Here is a 22,945-nt window from a genome sequence, read left to right as displayed (position 1 = left end):
GACGGAAGCATACAATAGATCGGCCTTCTTGTGTTTTGGCTCATCTTCCTCTTTTTTTCCTTTTTTTCCTCCCCCCCCCCCTTTTTTTCTTTTTTCTCTCTTTTTTTCTTCTTTTCCTCCTCCCCCCCTTTTCTTTTTCCTTTTTTCTTTCCCATAATGGCTTATGTTCTATGCCATGTACTTTGATAGTTTTTGTAGGTTTTTTGTAAGCTTTTTTCACCATCATTATTATTAAGGAATTTTCTTTTGTAATTTTGATTGTCTATATTTATTTCTATTTGTCTAAAGCAAAATAAAAGTATTTAAGAAAAGAAAAGACAAAGAAAGCAGCTAGAAAGAACTGTGTGCCAGTATGCTGCCCCAAATGTTGTCCCTTCATTCCCGCAATTTTCAGGGTTGCTGGGGGGGGGAGGGAGATACAAACCGATTTTCTCTGCAATCGGTTAACATGGAAATGAGGACGCAGGGGGGCAGGGAGAGAGAGAGAGAGAGAAAGTGGTGCAGTAGTGGTGGGCATCCAAAGCTGGCATCAGCCCTGCTCCCATAGCAACAATCGCTGTGAGACTACAGGAATGAATGCCCCAGACTCTTCCCTTTACCGCAGTGCTTCTCAACCTGTGGGTCCCCAGATGCTGTTGGACTACAACTCCCATCATTCCTAGCAAGCATGACCAGTGGTCAGGGATGATGGGAGTTGTAGTCCAACAACATCTGGGGACCCACGGGTTGAGAACCGCTGCTCTACCGCCTTGGATGCTGGGGGAGAAAGGCGACCCAGATGTTCCCAGCAGATGTAGCTGTGCCGTTAATGATTTCGAAGAACAAATAACATTATTCTGATTGGGTACAGTCTGCTCCTTTCTGCAGCCTCCCCTTCCCCCACTCACACCCTTCTCTGTGTCTGCTGCCAAATCCCGCTCGGCAAAATGAATACTCACTGCTGTTGTCGCTATTAATTATAATTGCCTTACTTTGATACATTTTGCTGCATTAGCCACTCGGAGGGCAGGACTCTTGACATTCACGTTTGCATGGTGGTGCAGAGAGGAGCTTGTTTAGTTGCAGAAGAGAAGAAAGAGCACCCTATTATAGGAAAAAAGGAAGGAGGGTTGTGTGGGTCAACCAAACCTTCTGTAGTTTGTACATTCTACTCTGGTTGGGGGATAAAGTGATGAGATGGGCCTTTCCACAGCTCAGCCTCCATCCAGTCCAAACTGAGCCTTCTGCAAGAGTCTGTGCTGTACCCTTTTTGGTGCCTGCTGAAAACATTTTTGTTCAGACAAGCCTACCCAGATACAGGTAGCACTGTGGTCTAAACCACTGAGCTTCTTGGGCTTGCCAGTCAGAAGGTTGGTGGTTCAAATCCCCATGACAGGGTGAGCTCCCGTTGCTCTGTCCCAGCTCCTGCCAACATAGCAGTTTGAAAGCACAGCAGTGCAAGTAGATAAATAGATACCACTGCGGCGGGAAGGTAAACTGTGTTTCCGTGTACTCTGGCTTCCGTCACAGTGTTCTGTTGTGCCAGAAGCGGTTTAGTCATGCTGGCCACATGACCCAGAAAGCTGTCTATGGACAAATGCTGGCTCCCTCGGCCTAAAAGCGAGATGAGCGCCGCAACCCCCTAGTCACCTTGAACTGGACTTAACCATCCAGGGCTCCTTTACCTTTTACCTACCCAGATATTTTGAAAGTCGGTGTGAGTTTTAACCAGTTTTTAGTTTTCTGTCTAAAATTATTGTTGATCATTCCTCTTATTGATAACGTTATTGCTTTATCTTTTTCTGTGAACCACTTTGAGCTTTCTCTCTTTTGACACTCAAGCAGCGTATAAGTTTTATGAAATAAATCAATAAAAATAAATGGCATGGAACATAAGAAGAACCCATCTAAGCCAACATTGTCTTCTTGTGATGGCTAACCCAAATGCCTATGGGAAGCCCATAAGTGGGACTTGACAGCACACTTCTCTCATGTGTTTCCCTTGTTTTTGGAGGCACACTGCTTCCAATAGCGGAGAGGAAAACATAGCCATTGAAAACTTGTAGACACTGATAGCCTTATCCTCCATGAATCTCCGAGAAATGGAGGACTGGATAATGCTCCCTGCTGCCTAAAGGGAGAGAAATCACATGAACCAGGTGGCTGCTCAATTGAGCAATCAGTTCTTACTGTGAAAATTATCTGGGGTGCTCTGTTACCTGTATCGACTAGCTGTTTCTTGAAAGGAGTGTTTCAAATGTAAACTGAATTTAAAAACTGGGAAGAATAAGTTACTTCAGTCTTTCAGTGCATTTCCCCTACCCCACGCCACCCAAAATTGCAATAATTTCCATGAAGACTTTACTATGTGAAGGGATAGTATAAGTGTATGCTTTTTGTGGCATTCCTTGCTTCTATGGAATGGGTTTGCTTCTATAAAATGAGGATGCCTGGCTTACTAGCAATACATGTGAAAAGGATCTAGGGGTCTTGGTGGGCCCCAAGATTAAGATGAGTTAACAGTGTGATGCAGCAGCAAAAAAAAAAGGTACGAGTGGAACCTTGGTTTCCAAGCATCTCGGAAGCCGAACAATTTGGAACCTGAATTCTGAAAACCCTGATGTAATTGCTTCCATTTTTGAATGCGCCTCAGAAGTCGAGGCATGTTTTTCATTTTCCCGCATTGACTTCACAGCCAGCCCATTGATCTTCGGTTTTCGAACATTCTGGAAGTCGAATGGTCTTCCGGAACTGATTACGTTCAAAAACTGAGGCTCCAGTGTAATGCTATAGGGTCCAGATCAAGGGAAGGAACAGTACTGCTCTATTCTGCCTTGGTCAGACCACACCTGGAGTACTGTGTCCAGTTCTGGGCACCACAGTTCAAGAAGGATGTTGACAAAGTGGAATGTGTGCAGAGGAAGGCAACCAAGATGATCAAGAGTCTGGAAACTAAGCCTTATGAGGAACCCTTGGAGTGACTGGCAGAATCCGAGACCAGGGAGAAGAGTCGGTGGAAGAAGATTGGAAGAAATTTAAAGACTATTTACAGAACTACTGCAAAATTAATGAATGTTAGAATGATGTTGGATTGAAGTTAAGTGGTTTTTAGCAGCAATGTTAAAAGGAATATGTAAAAATGGATTGTTAACAGGTGATAATTTAAAGTTACTATATTTTAAGATAAAAGATTAAGATAAAAAAAAAAGAGGGAAAGGATTTGCTGAATTAACTAATTTGAACTGGAATACAAAAAAGGGAGGTGTGAGGAGGTCAGGGAAACAAGTAAATGAAAGACAAGACATGGAAAGATTGATTTGTTTTTAAGTGTTTTTATCTTTCTGTATTTTCTATTTTTTCTTTTCTTTTTTTCTTATTTTTGTAACCTTTTTTGAAACTTTAATAAATATCATTTTTTTAAAAAAAGGAACCCTTGGAGGAGCTGGGTATGTTTAGCCTGGAAAAGAGGAGACTGAGAGGAGATATGATAGCCATCTTCAAATATCTCAAGGGCTGTCACATGGAAGTGGGAACAAGCTTCTCTCTCCTGCTCTGGAGGGTAGGCCTCGAACCAATCGCATCAAGTTACAAGAGAGGAGATTCCAACTAAACATCAAGAAAAGATTTCCAACAGTAAGAAGAAGAAGAGTTTGCATTTGATATCCCGCTTTATCACTACCCTAAGGAGTCTCAAAGCGGCTAACATTCTCCTTTCCCTTCCTCCCCCACAACAAACACTCTGTGAGGTGAGTGGGGCTGAGAGACTTCAGAGAAGTGTGACTGGCCCAAGGTCACCCAGCAGCTGCATGTGGAGGAGCGGAGACGCGAACCCGGTTCCCCAGATTGCAAGACTACCGCTCTTAACCACTACACCACACTGGCTGTTGGACATTGGAACAGTCTCCCTCTGGAGGTTGTGGTCTCTCCTTCCTTGGAGGTTTTTAAGCAGAGGTTGGACGGCCATCTGTCATGGATGTTTTAGCTGAGATTCCTACATTGCAGGGGTTTGGATTAGATGACCCTTGGCTTCCCTTCCATCTCTACAATTCTACGATTCTAAGCGGCCCTTAACCATATTCCATGTTTCAGATAGCATCCACTCTGATTCCTTATTGGAAGCAGTAACTCCAAGCTGCAGAGTATTAGCACATTTTCCTTACTTCTTTTTCAAAATGTGAATTTGTGTGTATGTGTGTGCGAAGGCGCCCACCCAGCCATGCACACACACACGGTTTAGCATTCCATTAGTGACGATCCTTCACTCTGTTAAAAAAACAAAGGCTATTCAGTTTAAAGTCTTTAACGTCTTGCTTCTTTTAATCTGCGAAAGCTCCTTGTCTCCAAAAGAGGATCATATATTACTGGCATTATTCCCACCTTTAATGCATTTTGCACCAGAGTAGGCTTCATGAATATTTGAAGCAAGCCAGTGGCTGTGCCCATTTATTAAGCTCTCGATTGCAATCTATCGGTAAATCGGGCATTCACTTGTCGCTCGCTTTGGGGCTTTATTTCTGAGCTTGCTAAGAAAACAATTGACTCGGGATGACAGGGAGTGATTCACTGTAACGCCCCTGATAAAAGCACACATGCACAGACAGGCAAGAAGAGTATTAAGACTTTGAGCAGGGAGGCGCATTTCAGAGATCATCCCTTCACATGTGCATGTACAGACACACACACTCTCTCAGTTTTTAAAGCATCTCGGAGATCTCAGGGAGGGTATAAATAGAACATATCAAAGGGAGAGCCCTTTCATTTTGCAAAGTGGCTTAATGTCAGCGCATGAGCGTGCCAAAAAGTCCTAGACTTGTTTTGTTACAGGTCAACAAGAGTGGAAGCTCTTGTTCCTCTGGACTACTTGTAATCTATAAAGATGGCAGAAGCTCTTCAGAGTTGAAGTAGCTTGATATAACACATGAAAATGCTCTTTTATTTAAAGGGAAAATGAGAGAGGTTGGTGTTATCTTCAGATGAAGGTTAACCTTTTGAAAAAAACCTCCCCTTTCTAGCATATGCAGAAGGATCAAAAACTTGCAGTCCTTTTGCATTCATAATTACTGTGTGATCTGTTACTTTTTTTAAAAAAAGAGTTTGAGTGCTACAGCAAAGAATCCTTATTATTCTTATTCTATATGAATATGGAATTTGTAATTATGTCAGCTACTAAAGTGTTGATAGCTTTGCGTTAGGGTGCTGCCAGCTGTCTGCACTCACATTTTGTGGCTTCCAAGCTTCTGCTTATTTGCAGAAGAATAAATACGTATCTTCTCTTTCTAAGTTGCATCCTTTCTTTTAAGGTTTTATTTATTTATTCATTCATACATACATACATACATACATACATACATACATACATACCCCGCCCATCTGGCTGAGTTTCCCCAGCCACTCTGGGGAATTTTAATGAATATTGAGAATATTAATAAATGGTGATATCAGCTGATGACACTTGAACTCTTGGTACACGTGGCGAATTGATGTTCATAACCTTCCATGGAACCTTGGAGAGTTGGGGCTTTTTTGGTAGGGTGTTTTGTTTTGTTTTGGAAAGCGTGTTCTCCTTCATGGAGAGCACGTGTTGCGGTGGGGGCTGCCAGGACACTCCAAAGTTGGGGGGCGGGCTAATTGATTGTTGGCCACTGATACAATTGGGGCTTCCCTTGTTGCTGGGAAGAAGTTAATGTTGCCATTTATTGATTGACAGCCAGAAATGCTAAAACTCCTTGCACGAGGCTAGAGCTTCCTCTTTTCGCCCGTGCAGCGGATTGCCCGTCCCTCCCTCCCTAGAATAGGGTTGTTCGCTTTGACCTTGCTATGCCTGTCATGGGGTCGTCTGCTTTGGAGCGGGGGCCTGGTAGGAATTTTGTCCATCTGGGCTGATTGGCTGGGGCCATTCGGTTTTTGCCTACTGTGTAGCAACTCATCACAACTTGTAAGGTTCGCGGTTAGGCATTGGTTTATGGTTTGGTTGGTTGAGGGGCATGGATTGGCTGTGCCTGCCCCTCTAATGCTGCTGCTGCAAGGGATTCTGTTAAAGGAATTGGGGGCTAACTATTGCTTGTCCACTCTGTCAAGGGGGCTCGGGCCATAGCAATGAGCTCCTGGTTGCATTTGGGGTGAGGGCAGGTTCCCTGCTCCGCGTAACCCCCAAGTGTATTCCCCATTCTGACTTTTGCATCGTGCGGAATGTCAGTCTGTCCCCCATGGTGGGGGCAGATAGTCACAACCAATGCCTACGCAACCACTCACAAATTTGTATTTTAATAAAGTTGTGGCCAAAATTATGCCAAAAATCTTAAACAAAAACTTCTGTGTGATGTGTGAGTTATTGGGGTGGACCTGGGGACCTCGACACGCAATGGAAATAAATAAACATCACTCTTAACAAATCCCCATTTGGCCATAAAGCTCACTGGGTGACCTTGGGCCAGTCACTTCCTCATAATAATAATAATAATAATAATAATAATAATAATAATAATAATAAAATTTATTATTTATACCCCGTCCATCTGGCCGGGCCTCCCCAGCCACTCTGGGCGGCTTCCAAAAAAAATATTAAAATACTATAATACATCAAACATTAAAAGCTTCCCTGAACAGGGCTGCCTTTAGATGTCTTCTAAAAGTCTGGTAGTTGTTGTTCTCTTTGACATCTGGTGGGAGGGTGTTCCACAGGGAGGGCGCCACTACCGAGAAGGCCCTCTGCCTGGTTCCCTGTAACTTGGCTTCTCGCAGTGAGGGAACCGCCAGAAGGCCCTCGGTGCTGGACCTCAGTGTCTGGGTAGAACGATGAGGGTGGAGACGCTCCTTCAGATATACTAGACCGAGACCGTTTAGGGCTTTAAAGGTCAGCACCAACACTTTGAATTGTGCTCGGAAACGTACTGGGAGCCAATGTAGGTCTTTCAAGACCGGTGTTATATGGTCTCGGCGGCCGCTCCCAGTCACCAGTCTAGCTGCCACATTCTGGATTAGTTGTAGTTTCCAGGTCACCTTCATAGGTAGCCCCACATAGAGCGCATTGCAGTAGTCCAAGCGGGAGATAACCAGAGCATGCACCACTCTGGCGAGACAGGTAGGGTCTCAGCCTGCGCACCAGGTGGAGTTGGTAGACAGCTGCCCTTGATACAGAATTGACCTGCGCCTCCATGGACAGCTGTGAGTCCAAAATGACTCCCAGGCTGCGCACCTGGTCCTTCAGGGGCACAGTTACCCCATTCAGGACCAGGGAATCCTCCACACCCGCCCGCCCCCTGTCCCCCCAAAACAGTACTTCTGTCTTGTCAGGATTCAACCTCAATCTGTTAGCCGCCATCCATTCTCCAACCGCCTCCAGACACCCACACAGGGCCTCTCAACCTACCTCACTGGGTTTTTGTGGGGATTAAATGAGGAGGAGAGAGAAACTCGTACATGTATCACTGCTATTTTTCTAGAAGCAGAGGTACCAAAACTCACCATTGAGGCCTCACTTGTTCTATTATTATGGCTATGATGCCCTCATGAGAGATGTTGGAATTCAGTTCCTGCAAGTTCTGGTTGGGAAAAATAGCCCTGCATGTATTCCATCTTCAAGCTTCTTGGAGAACAGGATGAGATATAAATGAAATAGATAAATTGATAAATTGTTGTTGTCGTTTAGTCGTGTCCGACTCTTCATGACCCCATGGACCAGAGCACGCCAGGCACTCCTGTCTTCCACTGCCTCCCGCAGTTTGGTCAAACTCGTGCTGGTAGCTTCGAGAACACTGTCCAACCATCTCGTCCTCTGTTGTCCCCTTCTCCTTGTGCCCTCCATCTTTCCCAACATCAGGGTCTTTTCCAGGGAGTCTTCTCTTCTCATGAGGTGGTCAAAGTATTGGAGTCTCAACTTCAGGATCTGTCCTTTCAGTGAGCACTCAGGGCTGATTTCCTTCAGAATGGATAGGTTTGATCTTCTTGCAGTCCATGGGACTCTAAAGAGTCTCCTCCAGCACCATAATTCAAAAGCATCAATTCTTCGGTGATCAGCCTTCTTTATGGTCCAGCTCTCACTTCCATACATCACTACTGGGAAAACCATAGCTTTAACAATACGGACCTTTGTTGGCAAGGTGATGTCTCTGCTTTTTAAGATGCTGTCTAGGTTTGTCATTGCTTTTCTCCCAAGAAGCAGGCGTCTTTTAATTTCGTGACTGCTGTCACCATCTGCAGTGATCATGGAGCCCAAGAAAGTAAAATCTCTCACTGCCTCCATTTTGATAAATTGATAAATAGGCTACTTCAAATTCCTTTCCTGGAGATCAACCAGCAGAAGAACAACAACAACAACAACAACAACAGCGGCGGCGGCGACAACAAACCAGTGAATGATTAGGAGTGTGGGGCAGCAGGGCACAATATGAAGCTAAATTAATGACTGCACAGCGCCTGGAGATACAGTTGAATTTGAATCCCCACCTCACCCCCAAGTCACTTTGTGCTAACATGGCTATTGTGAATGCAAACATTATTCCACTTAGAGCCACTCCCATCCACAACCGGGATGCGTATGTAACCAAACGGCCATCCCTTAACCTCATATTTATTCTCTAATTGCAAGTATACGTTATATGCAAATTCTACAGCATGCCAGTGCAGTAAGTGAAAGCCCACATCAATACCCTCAAACCAAATTCTCATGCAAATAAACTCCATTATAAGAGCGTGGAAGTCTGTACAAATCATGCTGCTGTCAGCAGCAACTACCCTAAAATCAATATTGCTCGAGCCAATTGATATTTATCTTTATTATGGCCAAATATATCCCAAAATAAAGCAAGGGAAACACGCAAAGAAAACGGATATCTGATTTTTGCCAGCTTCTCAATCCATGCGTCAATTAGATTGGAAGAGCGGTTCTGTATCTGCTCGTTTTAGCCAGAGCATCTGAACATGATGATGTAATCCTGAGATTGGTGTGCAAAAGCTCTAAGAGGCAGCTTGAAAGCTCAAGTACACCACACAGGAATTGACTGTTTACTAATGTTCAACAGGGTGCACAAAAACTACGTGACCTTCTCACGCTAGATTCTGAAGAATCTAGCTATGGCAGCATTCAGTGATGTCCTGCAATTGGTATAGCTCTAAGGGCAAATTTATAATCCATTAAATGCCTTTTCCCCCCCTTACGTTACAGACTCAAAACAGAAATAGATAGTTGCAATACAGTAGTTTCTGTTCTGCTTCTCCCTTCCTTCAAATTGGAGCAGGGGAACAACAGACCTTCCAGATGTTGTTGAATTCCCACCCTCCTTAACCCAGCTGGCAGGGCACAGCTTTCTCGCCCCTGATTTAAGTAGTGGAGCTGCTTGATTAGTACTTTTGCTAGATTTGGTTTCATGTTTGGTTTTGGAACAAATCCAGAATGGCAATCAAGTCATGCTTGCTCAGAAGTGCAGGGAATGGTAGACCAGTTGAGGACTTGCTCTGTTGCACCTCATAAAGTGCTGGACTCCCTCCCCACAGAGGTGTATCTTGCTGCTTCATGGTATAACTTTGGGCATAGAAGAAACCCCTCTTTACCCTTGTCTTTGATGATAGATAGATGATATAGATAATAGATAGATGATAGATAGATGATAGATAGGTAGATGATAGATAGATAGATAGATAGATAGATAGATAGATAGGTAGATGATAGATAGATAGATGATAGATAGATAGATAGATAGATAGATAGATAGATAGATAGATAGATGATAGATAGATAGATGATAGATGATAGATAGATAGATAGAGATAGATAGATAGATAGATAGATAGATAGATGATAGATAGATGATAGATAGATAGATAGATAGATAGATATAGATAGATAGATAGATAGATAGATAGATGATAGATAGATAGATAGATAGATAGATATAGATAGATAGATAGATAGATAGATAGATAGATGATAGATAGATAGATAGATAGATAGATAGATAGATAGATAGATAGATAGATAGATATAGATAGATAGATAGATAGATAGATAGATAGATAGATAGATAGATAGATGATAGATAGATAGATAGATAGATAGATAGATAGATGATAGATAGATAGATAGATAGATGATAGATAGATAGATAGATAGATAGATAGATAGATAGATAGATAGATATTTAGGACTCACACTAGTCTTCAGATTGTAATTTTTTAAATTTGATTTTAGTACGGTGGTACCTCAGTTTACAAACCTAATCCATTCCGGAAGTCTGTTCTTAGACCAAAACTGTTCTTAAACCAAGTCACGTTTTCCCTAATGAGGCCTCCCACTGCCGGTGCCCTTCCACTGTTCAGATTCCGTTCCTAGACCAAAGTAAAGTTCTCAAACCAAGACACTATTTCTGGTTTTGCGGAATTTGTAAACCAAATCGTTCTTAAACCGGACTGTTCTTAAAACTGAGGTACCACTGTATTCATTTTTTATATTGTTGTCATTGCAGATATTAATATATCATGAAGCAACTGGGTACATAAAAACTGGCCATTAATCAATCAATCAGTTTATTGTGGTCCACCATCAGACCCCTTTTGGAATGAAATATTGTCCAGACCCATTGGATATTATTCAAAAGTTTACTTGTAGAACTCTCTTCAAAACACAACAAAAGCATCAAAGATACATCCAAACAATTCCATACAATATCTTCTGCATCTTAGAAATAAACGTAGTTCCAAACAGACCTATAAGCAAAGGCCCCTCTCTCTCCTTACAGCCTCCATTTTTCCTGGAGCTGTGTCACTCCCTTCAGGAGAGTCATTGACACATCCTCATTCCCACAGAGTCTGGGAACAAAGACTTAGCCACCACCCTTCCAAGAAGGTAAATTTGCAATTCAATACCTCTTACGCAATCCAAGGTTAAACACTCGCCTGTTAGCTGCTAGAGAATAACAACAGTTAATCATCAACCCATCTAGGAGCTCAGAGAGCCCTTTCTGCTGTTCTTTAGCTTCAATGGAATATTCTGGTTAAAACCCTTCAGTGATACACATAGCCGTTCTCTATTTCAGTCTCGGTTGAACAATTATACAGTTGTGATCCACCCTGGAATCTTATGATGAGTAAGAAATTCAGGAAATAATAAAATAACATTCACCCAAGAATGCTTCTGCGTGCACAATTTCTATGAGCAAACGGACACAGCAAATCTTTCTGGCAGCAAACATCCCCTCAATGTTAAGAAGCAAGTATGCATGCAGAACAACACTTCTGCTTCCAGAAGGTTCCCTGTACCGTTTGTGTCAAAAGATGTTAATATTCTTGAATTATGGGTGATGGGATCTCTCTTCATTTTTAACAGTACAGTGGTACCTCGGGTTAAGTACTTAATTCGTTCTGGAGGTCCATTCTTAACCTGAAGCACCACTTTAGCTAATGGGGCCTCCTGCTGCTGCTGCGCTGCCGGAGCATGATTTCTGTTCTCATCCAGAAGCAAAGTTCTTAACCTGAGGTACTTTTTCTGGGTTAGCGGAGTCTGTAACCTGAAGCATATGTAACTTGAAGCATATGTAACCCGAGGTACCACTGTATGTTGCAAGCATGTGCTTATCTGGGGTGGGGGGGTGGTGTGTCTGTGTGCTTTTCGAAAACAAAGTGGATTACTGCAGGGCCTTTTTTCAGCCAGAACTTGCCAGAATTCTGTTGTGACACCTCTCAAGTGGGCGCCATTGCTATTCTAAGAAAACGAGGGAAGTGTTCGTGGTGAGTTCTGGCACCCATTTTCTTAGCACTGGATCGGTGGCTGATTTGCCATATTTCACTCCTTTATGAGTATTGGGTATCTTGCAGTGGCTGGTACTTGCTCCCCACCCCTGCCATAAAATCAAAGGGCAGAGTTTGCATGCTGAGTGAACTCAGCAAAATACCGCTACATTATTATATAACTCCCTCTGTTTAAGAGAGCCTTTCTTTGCATGCTTGGGAAAGTACCCATAAAGGATAATATGATAATGCACATCAAATATTAATGTGCATTGACACCTAATCTTCTGTGTACATCAGGGCATTACAGCATGAACGAACATGGGTAGGCGCTTTGGACTGGACTATTTGGGGGCGGGGAGAAACCTTTCATCACCCCCCCTTTGTCTGCCTGCGCGCAAAATATACGGAAATAAAGTGTCCTCCCACACACATCCCCATCAGCTTATACATTTCGCTGAAGTCATGCCCTAGTAGTAAAATGACTGGTGCCTTGATGACGGCCTATTTAGCCGCAATAAAAAGCCGATTGGCTTAATGTGCAATCAAAAAAGGGGTGACATTTATTGCTTCAGTTTTATGATGCCGTGAACCGAGTGAGTTTTTGAGCCTTACAGTGCCTTCAGGGGGCAGGGGGATCACCAGCAATGCATCTTATTTATACTGTTTCCAATTTCCAACTAGCATTTTAGCAATAAATAGATTGTGTTGGTATTGAGTTTCATGTAAGTATGTTTAAGAAAGCAAGAGCACGATTTTGTAGGTCAGAAATCTAGGCACGGGCAAGACGGATCAGCAGAGATGTTAACTCTCTGGTTAGCCTCTCTGCTTCCCAGCTGCTGCAAATAGCCAGTTCGCATCTACATACCCTTTGCCTTGTCCTTTTGTGCCTCCTGCCAACCTAAATGTTGTACAATGCTCGGATATCACTAACAACCACAATGCCATTCACAAATATAAAGAAACTAGCTCAGGGGGGACTAGCAAAGTCGGCAAACTGTATAAAGAACCTTCTTCCCCTTTCACCTGTTGCGTGTCGAGGTCCCCAAGCCACCCCCCAAATAACTCACAACGCACACTTAATTTTTTTTAAGGTTTTTGGCATAATTTTGGCCACAACTTTATTTAAATACAAAACCGTGAGTGGTTGTTTAGGCATTGGTTAAGACTATCTGTCCTCCCGCCTGGGGACAGAACTGATTTCTGGGCACCACCAAAAGCCAGTGTGGGAAAACAAGTTGGGGAAGAATTGGAGCTGAGTCACAGACCCTCAATTCTCACCCGCCTGCTCCCCGAAGGCTTGCCGGCCCTAGTCCCATTCCAGGGATTGGACGAAAAGATGGCAAGCCCCAGGATTCCTTTAACGGAATTCCCTTTCCGCAGCAACCATGGAGGGGCAGGCCGAGCCTATCCTAACCCCTCCAAGCACCAATTTAACCAATGCCTAACCGCAACCTTACAAGTAGTGATGATTTGCTACGCAGTAGGCAAAAACCAAATGGCCCAGCCAATCAGCCAGCTGGACAAAATTCCTACCAGGCCCCTGCCCCAACGGCAGATGACCCCATGACAGGCATAGCGAGGTCAATGCAACAACCCCTTGTCTTTTGCTACATCTTGGCACTGGAGAATGCTGCTGGGTCATCATCAGTGAAGTAAGATCCAACTACCAGTGCATTGGGCCAGTGGACCCTCCCGGTGTCCCCATTTTCCAGGGGCAGTCCTGGATTTACAGAAGCCATCCTAGTTTCTGATTTGATCCCAGAATGTCCCGCTTTTCCTTAGGACGTCCTTATTTTCATTGGAGAAATGTCAGAGGGTATGGAGTTATCCGACCCTCTAGCCAAGGAGATAAGTAACTATGCAACCTTTATAAGACATCTGAAGGCAGCCATGTATGTGGAAGTTTTTGAATGTTTAATGTTTTATTATGTTTTTATATATGTTCAAAGCTGCCCAGAGTGGCTGGGGCAACCTAATCAGATGGGCGTGATATGAATAATAAAACTATTAGTGTTATTATGGAGTAGGGTGTTCCAATCAGAGAAATGTTGGAGGGTATGCAATTTAAGAACATTAGACATGGGCTGAAGACGGGTTAGAATCAAGGTGGTGGTAGAAAGCCTTGAATGGAGAAACAATATTTTTAAAGTTTGATGTTTTATTATGCTTTAATATGTGCTAGAAGTTGCTCAGAGTGGCTGGGGAAACCCAGCCAGATGGGTGGAGTATAATGATGATGATGATGATGATGATGATGATGATGATGATGATGATATCCCAGCTCTACAGAATGATAACAAGGAGGCACTGGAGGCTGGCCTGTTTGGGAAAAGGTGCATTGCCCTGCCAACCTTAATTTCCCTCACCTGCTTACATACCACTATGTAGTGAGTGGCCTTGCCTGTCAGTTTCCTCCCCCTCAGCCTCCGTTTTAACTTTGTAAAAACCCAGCAGGGAAGAATCATAGAATCATAGAGTTGGAAGAGACCACAAGGGCCATCGAGTCCAACCCCCTGCCAAGCAGGAAACGAAGATAGGAGCAGAACTCGAATTAGTTAGTTCTATCATTGGTCCAGGGCTGTCTTAACCATAGGAGTTAGGGGTGCGGGGCACCCGGGCACTGGGCTCTCAGGGGTGCCAGGCCGAGAGTCCGGGGCCCAAGAGTTGGAGTCTGGGGAAAGAGCCCGCTCATCAGAGCACTGCGGCAGGCTCTTCTGCAAGTTTGGGGGCGAGCGAGGTGCTGAGGTGGCCATCCGACCCTGCCCTCCTGTGCGCCTGGGATTGGCGTAGGGTCGTGGAAAGGCCCGTCCAGAATGTGCTGCCCGCCCGACGAGGCGCCTGGTCGCCTGGTCTCCTCTGTGCCCTGCTTTGCCCTGCCTTGATGGCCGACCCAGAGAGCCTCCCCCCCCCTAAAAAAAGGTTGACAACTCAGGGAGATGTGGGGGGCAGGATGATTTTTGCACCCCGGCACCACATATGCTTAAGACAGCCCTGCACTGGTCCCTGACCTCCCTGACCAGGGCATGGCAGCTACCACTGGGTTCAGTTGAAGAGGATTCTGTTTAAAAAAAACTATAGAGGTGGAGCAGCAAGCCCTAGTCTCTGTCCCTTGGAATATTTTCCTACAATTTCCATTGTATGTGTGAAGATTGGGTGCAGTTTTGCAAATAAATAGTTGCTTGTTATAAGTTGGTGTAATGGGAATTGGGGTTGCTCGTGCGTAAAGGATGCTGAAGTTCTAGGCAACGTTGCCTGGCTAAACCTTTCCCTGGCTGGACAGCCCTTTCTCCATGGCTGTGTCAGTCGCTGGCAGAATCCGTCAGTGGGCGTTTCCTGAACTTCTTCCAACACAAAAATTCCTTGACGCCCAGTCTCCGCCTAGCCTCCCTGCGCGGAAGCTTTCTGCGCAGAGTAGGCGTAGCCAGCAGAGGTCCTGGACTCTCCCCGCTGGTCTCTGTGGAAGAGTCTTGGAGCCCTCTCTCCGAAGTCCTTCCCTGATCCCCTTCCTCCCCGGTGTCACGCTGATAACCTTCCCCAAAGGGAGTGTTCTCTCTCCCTCTACCGGTCCCTTCTCCTGCATGGTCGGGGAGCCTTACCTCCACTCTTGGCTCCGATGGCAGTTCCCTGACAGTTGGCACCTCTTTGCCGAGGCCTGGGGCAGTGAGGTGGAGGTTGAAGATTAACTGAATGTTTCCCCCATTGCTGTAGTGCTGCTTTTGTTTTCTAATTGTTTATACTATGGTTTCAAAGTCTGGTTTTAACTGAAGTTATATGATATTTTAGTCTGCTGGGTGGATTCTGCATGTATCCTGCCCTGGGGACCGTATGGCAAATAGCTATAGACCCTCCAAGTATCCCTATTTTCCAGGGACACCCCTGACTTAGAGAAGCTGTCCTCGTTTCTGATTTGATCCCAGAATGTCCCACATTTCCCTGTTTTCATTGGAGAAATGTTGGAGGGTATGGTAGGATGTCTGTATGTTTTTTTTATTAGAGACATGTTGGAGGGTATGGAGTTATCTGACCCCGGAGCCGTCTGAAGGCAATCCTGTATAGGGATGTTTTTTTAAAGGTTTAATGTTTTATTATGTTTTTATATATGTTGGAAGCTGCTCAGAGTGGCTGGGGCAACCCAGTATGATGTGTGGGGTATAAATAGTGATATTTTCATTATGGAATGGGATGTCCCTATTTTCATTGGAAAAAATGATGGAGGGTATGTAGCTATTCATAACAAACAAAAATAAATAAACTACAATTCTTAGGATTTACATGAGAAAACTGAAAATGGGATGGATTTGGAAGGGATAGTTGGTGCAGGTCAAAAAATAAAAATAAAATGAGAAGCCCTGCCATGAATGCAAAGCATCTCCATCTGTTATCGTTCTCATTCATCTAATTGACAAATCTCATGTTTCTTGAAGGCACACAGAAAATCGCAGGTTAGGTCAGAATGACAGTTAATGAGATGGCATCCCATCGTTTTCAGATGGGCAGCCCAGGGGGTGGTTTTTATTCTGATTTTTACTGCTATTGTTTTTAATGTATCTTAAAATGTGAGCTGCCTTCAGCTGCAGAAGATGCTTTAAATACTGAAATTACAATAAATGAATGTGTAATCCCTGGTCGCTGAGGGAGAGAGCCACAAGGTGCTCAACCCAGTGGCGAGAGGCAGGACTAAGCTCTGTTAAACATCAGAGGGATCTTACTACTTAGTACCTAGGCTTGCAACAAAAGACTACGATCCTGTGTACACCCGCCTAGTCCATAAGTTTGCACTGCACATGGCTTCAGTCTCTCACTGGCAAAATGGGAGTGTTCATAGTGGCCTGTCTGTACAAGACTGTTGCTTATTATCATTATTGAGATAATTATTATAGCATTTAAATATGATGATACTACAGTCGTACCTCGGAAGTCAAACAGAATCCATTCTGGAAATGTTCCATTTCCAAAGCGCCGCTTCTGATTGGCTGAAGGAAGCTCCTGCAGACAGTTGGAAGCCGTGAAAGCCCCGTCGGATGTCCAGCTTCCAAAAGAACATTCGAAAACTGGAACACTCACTTCCGTTTTTCGATCGGGAGATGGAACATTCGACTGCCAAGGCATTTGGGAGCTGAGGTATGACTGTACTTACCCTAATTAGGGGCAGGGGCTCATCAGCCCCTGTGAAGTTAGCCCATCTATGAAAATGAAAACTCTGATCTTAAACCTCTGCTGCCTTGTGCTTATATTTGTGAAAAAGGCTTCGGAAGTAAACCCCTAGGGAAAATTGTACCTGTTGTCTTGTGGGACATATTCTAGGAAGATGATAGATAGATAGATAGATAGATAGATAGATAGATAGATAGATAGGTAGGTAGATAGATAGAGCTTTTTTTCTGGGGAGACGCAGGGGTACACATATCCCTAAACATTTTGTGAATCTAATGGGAGAAGAAACTAAAAAAAAATAAATTTTTAGTTTCTTCTCTAGGGAGAAGGAACAAAAAAAATAGTTTCTTCTCTAGCATGGTGAATTGTCAGTTCTGTTGCTACCCCCGATGGCTGCCTCATCTAGATTGATGAAAAATAGAGATGATAGATAGATGATAGATAGATAGATAGATGAGAGAGAGAGAGAGAGAGAGAGAGAGAGAGAGAGAGAGAGAGAGATGGTAGATGGTAGATGATAGATAGAGATATAGATAGAAGATAGATAGGTGATAGATAGATAGATGATAGATAGATAGATAGATAGATAGATAGATAGATAGATAGATAGATAGATGATAGATGATAGATAGATAGATGATACATAGATAGATTGATTTATAGATAGATAGATGATAGATAGATTAGATAGATAGATAGATAGATAGATAGATAGATAGATAGATAGATAGATGATAGGTAGACAGACAGATAGATAGGTGATAGATAGATGATAGATAGATAGATAGATAGATAGATAGATAGATAGATAGTAGATAGATAGATAGATGATAGATAGATGATTGATAGATGATAGATAGATTGATTTGATTGATTGATTGATTGATTGATTGATATAGATAGATAGGTGATGATAGATAGATGATAGATGATAGATAGATAGATAGATAGATAGATAGATAGATAGATAGATAGATAGATGATAGATAGATAGATAGATGATAGATAGAAAGATGATAGATGATAGATATAGATAGATGGTAGATGATAGATAGATAAAAAGAAAAGAAGAATATGAGGTACTCTTCTTATTTATGAGGTGTGGGGATATTCCACTTGGAGAAAGGAATACTCTGATCCTAAACTTCCACTGCCTTATGGGATATCTTCAGGAGAAGAAAAAGCCAAGGAGTAAACCCTACAAAAATCCAGAGTGAAGTTCCTAAGATAGTTGAATGGTGCCTTACATGCCTCCTTCCAGCAACTCCTGCAGCCAAGCTGGTGCCAAATGTATTGCTCTCCTTTCCTTTGGAGGCCAAGAAAGGACACAGGACCTCCATACACACTGCCCAAGCCCGCGCCCCGGGGAGGTCACTTTGGTGCTGCTAGTGTGGTGGTTTGACTTCACCCCTGGGGCACAGTCCATTGTCTCTTGAGACAGATGGAGGCCCAAAGAATTATTATAACCCTGGTGCACCCAGCATGGTACCCTCCAGACTGTTGAACTGCGACTTTCATCAGGTGGAGGGGCAAGGCAGCAGAGAGCTTGGTGTGGGCACAGTGTGTTGTTGCACATATATAGCACCTAGCCCTGCACTGCCTTCTTCTCCCTTCTGCTCTCCATAACTGGCAGTGATGCCAGCTTAAGTGGCACTGCCCCACCTAGGCAAGTGTCAGGCTGCCAGAATAGCCTTGCCAACTGGGCAGCAAATCAGGAACAGGCACACGACTTGAAGGCAAAGAACTTAATTGCTTCACAATAAATATATATTTATATATTTGCCTGACAACATCACTTACGAGGTGTGTGTGTGTGTGCACACACAGCTTGAGCTGTTGACCCTTTCTAGCTTCTCAACAAGGTATTGCCGCATCTACTTAGTAGTGATGGTGATTACGCCACTTTCCCCAGCTCTTTTTAAATTGAAGCCATTTTCAAAAGAAAAATGAGACATTTATTTTGCCCTTAAGGTGCTGTGGCATGCAAGCCAATGCAGCTTTGAGGTCTCCAGAGAGAGGCGCAACCTAGATGAAGGTTATATTATAATTGAACCGAAGAAAGGGTTAGAGTTGGGTGCAAAGTGAGAAAGGAATTGCGAGGAATTTTAATAAGAGATAAGGAAAGATGTGACAAACAGGGATCAATTGCTGTTGGCTTGCCTTGATGGGCTTTGTTTACCCTGATTCTACAGATGCTTGAAACGCCTGCTCCGCAGCCTGGGGAAATCAGCACCAAAATGCATGGGAAATATTCTCCAAAAATGCCTTTCGCAAGAAATAGAAGCCAGTGCTCTTCCTTGTCTACACGATAACAGGCTGGGTCTGAGCTGTGTGATGGTATCTGGCTTTGCTCAGCCCATTTTAAGAAGTCTGAAAACAACTGTGAACATTTGAAGATGCCTGGTTTGGAATCTCTCTATGCAGACTTGCAGAGGCTGTCCAGGGTCTCAGAAAGGTGTCCCCCGCCCCATCCTTTTACCTGAGCTCATGCTAAGGGGTGATGGCGAAGATTTGAATCTGTTTTCAAAACGTGTGCCCTACCATTGAGGTGGAAGAGCAGTGATTGAAACTCAAGGAGGCTAAATACCATAAGAGGCACAAGCAACCAAGTCACTTTCCTCTTATTGCAGACCATACTTAGAATCATAGAATCATAGAATCATAGAGTTGGAATAGACCACAAGGGCCATCGAGTCCAACCCCCTGCCAAGCAGGAAACACCATCAGAGCACTCCTGACATATGGTTGTCAAGCCTCTGCTTAAAGACCTCCAAAGTAGGAGACTCCACCACACTCCTTGGCAGCAAATTCCACTGTCAAACAGCTCTTACTGTCAGGAAGTTCTTCCTAATGTTTAGGTGGAATCTTCTTTCTTGTAGTTTGGATCCATTGCTCCGTGTCCGCTTCTCTGGAGCAGCAGAAAACAACCTTTCTCCCTCCTCTATGTGACATCCTTTTATATATTTGAACATGGCTATCATATCACCCCTTAACCTCCTCTTCTCCAGGCTAAACATGCCCAGCTCCCTTAGCCGTTCCTCATAAGGCATTGTTTCCAGGCCTTTGACCATTTTGGTTGCCCTCCTCTGGACACGTTCCAGTTTGTCAGTGTCCTTCTTGAACTGTGGTGCCCAGAACTGGACACAGTACTCCAGGTGAGGTCTGACCAGAGCAGAATACAGTGGCACTATTACTTCCCTTGATCTAGATGCTATACTCCTATTGATGCAGCCCAGAATTGCATTGGCTTTTTTAGCTGCCGCGTCACACTGTTGGCTCATGTCAAGTTTGTGGTCAACCAAGACTCCTAGATCCTTTTCACATGTACTTCATGGGTTGTTGCTGTTGTGTGTTTTGCTTTGGCTTTGGAGGGGGGATGTGAGAGAAGGCTTGTCACCTTAATACAAACTAACTTACATTCTTCATTTCTGCATCGCTGGGTGTTCACCCAATACTGCCAGTCCCTCCTTCCTTGTTTGTCAACCACCACCACCACCCAATTTTGGTCAGCTCAAAACCGCCTGAGTTCAGTATTAAAAGAAACAATTATGCGGTCAGATTGTGGAAGGAAGGAAGAGGGAAGGAATATCAGCAGTTGTACATGGACCAACTGGGACAGAAAGAAAGTATTGTGTATAGTGGTAGCTCAGGTTACAGACACCCCAGGTTACATACACTTCGGGTTACAGACTCCACTAACCTGGAAGTAGTAACTTGGGTTAAGAACTTTACCTCAGGATGAGAACGGAATTCACATGGCGGTGGCACGGCAGCAGCTGGAGGCCCCATTAGCTAAAGTGGTTAAGGACCCCTGAACCATTAGGTCCAGTCGTGGCAGACCCTGGGGTTGCCAGCTGTGAAATATAGTTCATTAAGGGTGCTAAGAGTTGTTAGGGGATCCGTATTCCCTCCTACATAAATACAATTTCCAGAGTGGTTAATGATTAGTCCCTCTTCCCAAGGAATCCAAGGAATTGTAGATCTCTGAGCGGGATAGGGGTCTCCTGACAACTCTCAGGACATTTAACGAACTAACAAGCAGCTAGAAATGTTTGTGGAAGGAAGGAAGGAAGGAAGGAAGGAAGGAAGGAAGGAAGGAAGGAAGGAAGGAAGGAAGGAAAGCCCTCAGAGCATCTCATACAAATTAAGATGGAACCACACTGCCAAAAGGTTTGTAGACACACAACCTAATCCACACACCTGTGTTCTTATCTGAGCAGGATCCGTCAGATAGAGTTCTGACGTCAGATAGAGTTCACTGCCATTGCAAGTTGAACCAAAATTCTCCCCCATCACTAGGTGTCCACACACACACACACAAATATACCTGCAGAGGCTGTGCAGCACAGCACGGCAACCATCAGGCTGGTATGAAAGAAAATGACAACAGATGTAGGGAAAATGACATGATTAAACCCAGCAGGGGTGTCATTAAGTGTGAGCCCCTACGTACCCAGGGCAATGGGTAGCTAAGCGGGGGGGGGGGGGAGGAGGTCTGCTTCTTTATTATGCAAGTGCTCACCTGTTCCTTCCAGCATATATTCCTAGAATAGGTTTCCATTTATATTTTGGCCATCAAGGCAGGCGTTCTGCTAGTAGGTTTGCAAAACCGGCTATTGATATTTATGGAAGAGCATTTACAATCCCAAGCACACGCTGCCTTGGAAGTCGCAGCCACTGAATTCAAGGGACGCGGGTGGCGCTGTGGGTAAAACCTCAGTGCCTAGGACTTGCCGATCGCATGGTCGGCAGTTTGAATCCCCGCGGCGGGGTGAGCTCCCGTCGTTCGGTCCCAGCTCCTGCCCACCTAGCAGTTCGAAAGCACCCTTTATAAGCGGGAAGGTAAACGGCGTTTCCGTGTGCTGAGCTGGTGCAGGCTTGCCAGAGCAGCTTCATCACGCTGGCCACGTGACCCAGAAGTGTCTCTGGACAGCGCTGGCCCCCGGCCTCTTAAGCGAGATGGGCGCACAACCCCAGAGTCGGACACAACTGACCCATACTGGCAGGGGTACCTTTACCTTTACCTTTACCAGGTAAATGTAGGTCCCTTAAGAATAAGGAGCATTTTCATTTTCTTTTATTTTTGTTTTGTTGCCTGCAAAGAGCAGAGGACCGCTGGCAGCTGCCTGGTTCTTACTCCTACCCTTCGCTCTTCACCATGGCCTCACTCTGTTGTGTCACACTTGGTATGCAAGGCAGGGTAGCAGTAAGTACATTCTCCACGTTAGCTTGACATACGTCCAGTGACCAGCATTTTCATCTATCGTGATCCTTAATAATAATAATAATAAATATACCTCCCAATTATTCAGGGTTTCTTTACGTTACGAGGTTTCTGGGACCCTCCAAATCATTTTCATTAAGCGCTGTTTAATAATAAAACTGCTCTGTGCGGTGCCCAGATAATTCCATGCATGGTCTGTGTGATTTCTAATTGTTTGAATAACAGCATGCGATTGAAATGCCATGCATAAGTACAGCTGCCCCCTCAGGGAATAAGGCATTTTTCCTCTCGCTCTTCGCAAAGGCAAACATTTGAACAGGGGAAACAGGTAAAAACATCCCAGCAAAAATCAGACACACCAGACCACTTAAGGCAGGGAGCAGGGACGTAGGGCAAAGTTAACAAAATATACAATTTAGAAAGCTAGATTAGATCTCTGGAAAAGGGAGCCGTTGAAGAGGTTGTTTTGTTTTCCTGTACCCTGTATTGACCAATATAACACCAGTCCTGAGAGACCTGCATTGGCTCCCAGTACATTTCTAAGCACAATTCAAAGTGTTGGTGCTGACCTTGAAAGCCCTAAACAGCCTTGGTCCTGTATACCTGAAGGAGCGTCTCCACCCCCATTGTTCAGCGCAGACTCTGAGGTCCAGCGCCGAGGGCCTTCTGGCAGTTCCCTCCCTGCGAGAAGTGAGGTTACAGGGAACCAGGCAGAGGACCTTCTTGGTAGTGGCGCCCGCTCTGTGGAATGCCCTCCCAGCAGATGTCAAGACAATAAGCAACTATCTTACTTTTAAAAGTCATCTGAAGGCAGCCCTGTTTAGGGAAGTTTTTAATGTCTATCTAATGCTGTATTGTGTTTTT

General features: G+C 44.2%; 1 protein-coding gene across 1 annotated transcript in view; it reads left to right on the top strand.

The window, feature by feature from the left end:
- TMEFF2 (transmembrane protein with EGF like and two follistatin like domains 2) overlaps nt 1-22,945 on the top strand; it is a 250,204-nt gene that overhangs the window by 162,523 nt on the left and 64,736 nt on the right. The gene's annotated exons all lie outside the window — the stretch shown is intronic.

This window comes from Podarcis bocagei (assembly GCF_964188305.1).
Source record: "Podarcis bocagei genome assembly, chromosome: 1".
Classification (NCBI taxonomy): domain Eukaryota; kingdom Metazoa; phylum Chordata; class Lepidosauria; order Squamata; family Lacertidae; genus Podarcis; species Podarcis bocagei.
The sequence above is the reverse complement of the archived record's forward strand: the minus strand, read 5'-3'. Positions and strand labels throughout refer to the sequence as shown.